Genomic DNA, 6,675 nt, shown 5'->3' on the forward strand with positions numbered 1-6,675 from the left:
TTTCACAAATTATTCACTTTGATTTACTAAAAAGGCAAGTACGTACAAATTATAACCGACTTTGATATTCGAATTTCAAAAGATTTTTCATTAAATTTATAATGAAAAACGATAAAACCACATATCTAACCCATATGCGACACTGAAAGAGAAAGGGCCACTTGGTGCAACACGAATGGAGATACATCCAAGTTAAAGAGACTGAACGCATGCGTATTTCCAAACAGAACAACTGTGTGACAACGTAAGATGATATTTTCAGATTTACTATTATTTCGGCAATAAACAGAATAAATATGAAATACAAAACTTTAAGGATATATAAATTTTGTAGAGTAAAATAGAATGTTTAATTATTTTTCCCATAAAATTATGCTACTCGTATTTACGGTTTTTATGTGCGAATTAAATACATTATCGATGAAGCCTGATTACTTCCGAACATGTTTTATCTCCGCTTGGTTTATGTTTGTGACGTTACGTATAATTGTATAAATCATATAATAGCCATTTTGTAAACATTGTTGCCGTTAACTGTATTGGAGTGCTTTAAAAAGTTGTTTACAGTGGATTTATAGTTATTTATTTTTAAAACTTTGGCGTTTTTATTAATAATTATTTGCAGTTACAAAAAATGTTTAAGTCAGTATCGGAAATGCAAGAAAGAAAATAAAAACATACATTTATTTCGGTTTCCTAAAGAAGAACAATTGAATAATTATTAGTTTTTATATAGGTAATCTTAAATTTCTTATAAAAATTGTTTAAATATTAAATTTTTATAATATAAATTATTCATTTAGATGTCGATAGAAAAATGTGGACGCCCAGAATTAATAATGCATGGATAAAACAATTTCAAATTTACATAACTAGTGTACCACCTTTTGGAAGTTTACTATCCCTAAAATGACATATTTTCTATATTCTTTACTCAGTTAGATAACAAATTGATAATTGTATTTGTAACTACCCAGGAAATACCATTTATAATTTTTGTAAAGACGTACCTCCAGTTCAACATCCCTGTCCAAATTTTCATTTGGACTATTTAATAAAGTAACTTGTAATTCTCCGCATTTACTACCACATAAAATCTATTAATCAAAATTTTAGTAAAACTCTTAATATAAAAAATGTAAAATTAGATACGTGTAATTTGTTATTAGGTATTTTATTTCAACAAAAAATTAATAAACACTTAGCAATTTTATTTTAATACATTAGTTATCTAATTTATCATCCCGTTTAGACAGACACTTTATCAATTAAGTGAAAATTATGATAAATGTAGGTGTAAACATTTTATGTTCATGTTCATTCAATATTTCGAACTGGCAACACTTTCTTCAGATATCAATTTTTATTGCCCAATCTGGCAACGTTTAGCATCCAGTTTAAATGGACAAAGTCAACGGCGGCATGGCATTTGTGCCTTATCAAAGGAGTGTCGCATATGGGTTAGATATGTGATAAAACATAAACAATTTGGTATATACAAAGTAAAAAATCTTTTAAGAAAATGAAACAAATAAATCGAAGTTTGAAATTAAAAACAAACAGCACAAACCACTCTGGCTTAAATCGACAGTAACTTTAAGAGTAGTCTTTAATATTAAAAACTATGAGAATTTGTTTTTAGAAATATAAATTTAAGTACAGTGTCATTCATTCTTTAAAAGCAATCAAAATTCAAAACATCCGCGTCAATTTATTATTTTTATTACAATTTTTTTATTTTTGATGATTTGATGACGTGTTGTGTCAATCAGAAGGAACTTTACGTACTTAATCAATATCAAATCACCATTAAAAAGTGTCTTTTCCCTCTCTTCATTAATATACAGGGTCATTTGAGATTCAGACCAAAAATTCTTTTCAATACTGCATTCTTTAACTGTTTGGTGAAATTAAGCATTGGACTAACATTCTCAAACATTCAGAAATCCCAGGACTGGGTTCAAAATACTTAATTAAAAGAGTTCATTTCAAAAAATTTACCCCCCATGCAAATTTTTTATGTATTTAACTTAAAATTTTGAAAGTGGATAAATGGACCTTGAAATTTGATATTTTTCTTTTTTGTTGAATTTTTTATAAATAGTCAATTTTGTGCAAAATGAATGAATGAAAATGAACTATTAAACATAAATAAATACAGTAATTTCGTCTAACTTCTTGGACTGTAATTGAATTTTTAGAAAAAATCAATTCTTTTAACTGAATGCACAATAAAATAACCAAAAAAAAAAACTAATCAAAATTCCATGTTTATTTTAAATGTTCTCATACGTTTATGAGTTTTCAAAATTAATTTGAACCCACAATAACGGAGAAAAATACCGAGATTTTCTCGTAGTTTTTTTATTTAGTTTTGTTATTGCTTTAGTTGTTTTTCCATTTTATGTCATTCATGGTAGTTTAGACTTTTCAGAAAAAAACTGTATATTTGTTTTTAACATGTATCAGGGAACACATCTACTTCATTTTAATAAGTCTATTAATGTCTAATGTCTTCAAATGCAGGATACGCAACATTATTTTTGTTTGTCGGTTTTGTATTGGAAATGGTAGAGTTGCTGTTAGAGAATACCAACAAAGTATTCCTAAAGCCATCCAATGTTTGTATTAGTTTTTTAATACACACGGAAGTTTTTCTTGATTTTTAGTTGTAAAAACTAAAATTGTTAAATACTGCCTTGGAAATTATACAAAATGACAGTATTAATATGACTGAAGCAAGAAATAATAGCAGTTAAAGTATTTACTTTTAATAGCTACATTAAATATATTATTTTATGCAGTTTCAGTCAAAACTGATTTATTTTTAAATATTCAACAAAATGGCCGTGTTCTTTTATTCATCATTTCGATGTGATGGATTCCGTAGGGCCAATAAGAGAATATAATTTTTTAAACATACCAATACATCGATGGAATTCATCGCATTAAAACGAAGAATAAAAGAACACGGCCAATTGTACAACGGAAATGATAAGAAGCATAACCTTCACTGCTATTCTTCCATTTTTATTTTAATAATATTAAAATAATAGCATGTAATATTTTTAATATGAACTTCTGAAATTTTTTGTAATAGTTCATGGAACTTTTGAAAGATTCAGAATCTCGATTGAATGCTAGCCAATAGTGTATAGTTTCATAAAAAAATAGAAATTTTGAATATATACCATTCAAATATTATATCAAAATATTTTTTATCTAAATCTACAAATAACCCTGTATTTTATGATTCCTTTTATAGTAGAAGTATGTAAAATTCCTCGCGATTTGCCCTGTATAAAATTCTATTTAATAGAAAAATTTTCTATTTCTTTTTTGTGTGAAGTCAATAGTTTTATGATTGCAGTCGACTTATTCAGCTGTATGGGACTCTTATATTAAACAAAGAAGATACCTAACTGAACTATGCATATTTTCCTAAAATTTTAACACTCCATATCTCGAAAACTAAGCCATTATTGTTAAAATGACTCAAGGAATCACCTCCTAAACAATTCTTACGCATTTACAATTTGCATATTAATAATCATGTTGTTGCCAGTACGGCCCACACGGCAGCTATCTCTGAGAAAAAAATCCTCTTTGTGTTGAAACTCTTTATAAACCTTATTTTGTTTAAGTCTTATTTAAGTCATATGCCCCATTCACTGGAGTTATTTCAGTTATCCCTTAACGCTTTTCCGCATTGCTTTGATGTAGGTTCATAAATTTATGCCAATTATTTTGCTCTATTGCGCTGAATTATAGCCCAATATTTATCCAATAACGAAATTGATAGTACCTACATCCGTTTTTGTAACATCAATACGCAATTTTGAGGTAATTTAAAACACATTAAAGATATTCTTATGTTTTAGAATTAAATATGGTATATAGTGTATATAGAAATCAGATTTAGAAGAAATTGTAAAGTATTTTTTTCCACTTCGATAAATTGTACTCTACTACTAAAAACCACTAAAAATATTATAGCTAGGGTAATTAACATGTCCTCATATAGTGCCTTTATTAATAACCGATAGTTTTCTAGTAAAAAAAAATAGATGCGTCATCGTTCACTAAAGGGGTAATTGCGAAAACTTGTAAAAATAAAGTAGGCGGATGTCGTAACAAATAAATTGTTATTTATCATATTTCAATTTATTGACACTTTCTGTCAATAAGCTGGTAATTTAATAATAACATTAAGAATAATTTGCTATTAATTACTGAAAAATGTTTAATAACTTATGACTATGGGACATGTATTAGGTAAAGTTATTTATCTGAAATAAAATTTAATACAAACGAAAAACAAGAAATGCATAATTAAATTTAAAGAATATTCTCGAAATAATTTCCATTTTGCTGCAAACATAACCTAATACGTCTGTTGAAGTTATAACGCACTCGCACAAACAGTTCTTGGTTATTGTGAAGGTCATCTGCTGCCTGAAATATTCTTAAGCGTAATTTTTCTGAGGAGGCAACAAGAGTGGTATAAACAATACTTTTTACGTGTCCCCACAAAAAGAAACCCAAAGGCGTTAGGTCAGGTGAACGTGCAGGCCAACAAACAGAGGCATCACGACCGCGACCAATCCAGCGATTCGGGTAATTTAAATTTAACCATTCTCTAACGACAAGTGTAATATACGCAGGCGCCCCATCGAGCATATACCACATCACCTGACGTGTTGCGAGGGGTACATCCTCAAGTAAAAAATAAATTAAATAAGTAAATTTTCGTTCAAAAGTCTAAGATACTCGGCCGCTCCAAGCCTGTGTGGAAGAATAAAAGGACCTACTAGAGTATTTCCTACAATTCCCATCCAAACGTTTAAACTGAAATTATGTTGACATCTTAAAACAAATATTTCATGAGTATTTTCTTCCGACCATGAATAAACATTATAAAGGTTTACTGCACCTACTTTAGGAAAATTTGCTACATCATTCATTAGGAAATTTAAGTAATGCCTGGAAATATTAATGTACTATTGACAAAAATCCACGCGGTTAGGTAAATCAGGATCATTCAACTCATGCACGGGTTGATGGTGAAAAGGGTATAAATGATTTTCATGAACTACATTCCACACAAGACTGTGAGAATCTTGCAGTTGCCTGGACACCTGTCTTGAGCTTGTACCACAGTCTTGTTCTAGATGTTCCAGTACTATAGCTTCCTCAGTTTCAACAGTTCAGACATTACGCCTTCTTCCGGCACCCTCACTATTGGGCTGAATTTTACCAGTTTCGCGAAGCCTTCTTTCTACCGAGGCCAATGTTTGTCTATGATGAATCGGTCGGTTTGGATATCTGGTGGTATAATCTTACTGCAGCGTTACTATTTTTTCTGGACTCGAAAAACACTTGGAGCATGTCGACATATTCGTCATTGGTATAAATATTATTTGCCATAATTATTCTGATAATAAATTAATCAATTGGTTATTGGTTAACAGAAAGTGTCAATTTATTAATATGATAAATAACAATTTATTTGTTGTGGCATTCGCCTAATTTATTTTTACAAATTTTCGCAATTACCCCTTTAGTGAACGATGACGCATCTAATTTTTTTACTAGAAAACTATCAGTTTAATCGAAAAATTACTAGAGGTAAAAAAGTTGCGCAATCAATATTTTTAAATAAATAATTTGCGTTATATACAAAATTTCTAATAAAATATTGCAATGGGGTTGACTGTTTCACTCCAATACGCCAATGATCGATCAAATATTGAAAAGTTGTCTCTGTATTAGTAGGATGCTCATACCAAGTTTCGTGTCTCTAGCATTCCTCATGTTAAAGAAAAATATTAAAATGTGAATTTCAATCCCCTCCTTTAATAATAATGTTTATTCATTTCATTTCATTTCAATAAAGTTACAAAAGAGTAATAACAAGATAAGTAATACCAATAACAATAAGAATATTACAGATAATAAGAATAAACGTAATACACCCACTATAGGCATAGCCTGTGCGTGGGGAAGGTAAAAAAAAAGAGACATAAAACTTAACGAACAAATACGATTAATTTTAACATAATAACAACAAGATTATACAGGGTGTTAAAAAAAGAGTGTAAAATATTTCCGGAGGTAATAGTATGAACCAACATAAGCAGAAAAGTCTTAATAAACATGGGTCCGCAAAGTAACGGTTGCGGAGATATGGACCACTATTCGTTTTTCAAACATTTTATTTTATTAGGAATAAACCGACAAAGGAAGCTTTTAACAAACAAAAAACAAAGTTACAGAAGATGTTCAAAGTGCCCTCCGTCCATTTCCAAGCAGGCACGACATCTTCGTCTCAACGATATTCGAACTCTTTCGAAAACACCCTCCTTGGTTTGGATTTCTTGACACTTTTGATTAATCCGTAGCTGCAGCTCTTCCAGGCTATTTACAGGAGTACCATACACTAATGTCTTCAAATATCCCCAAACAAAGAAATCTAGAGGGTTCAGATCAGGCGATCTTGGAGGCCATAAAACAGGTCCGGCCCTTCCTACCCATCTATGTGGAAAAGTTTGGTGTAAATGCTCTCTAACGGCCATGGAAAAATGAGCTGGAGCACCATCATGCTGGAACCACATTTGTTGCCTCTGATTCAAAGGAATGTCTTCCAAAAACTCATACAGTGTGTTCTGCAGAAAG

The sequence above is a fragment of the Anoplophora glabripennis genome, unplaced genomic scaffold (assembly GCF_000390285.2).
Source record: "Anoplophora glabripennis isolate ALB-LARVAE unplaced genomic scaffold, Agla_2.0 scaffold128, whole genome shotgun sequence".
Taxonomy (NCBI): Eukaryota; Metazoa; Arthropoda; class Insecta; order Coleoptera; family Cerambycidae; genus Anoplophora; species Anoplophora glabripennis.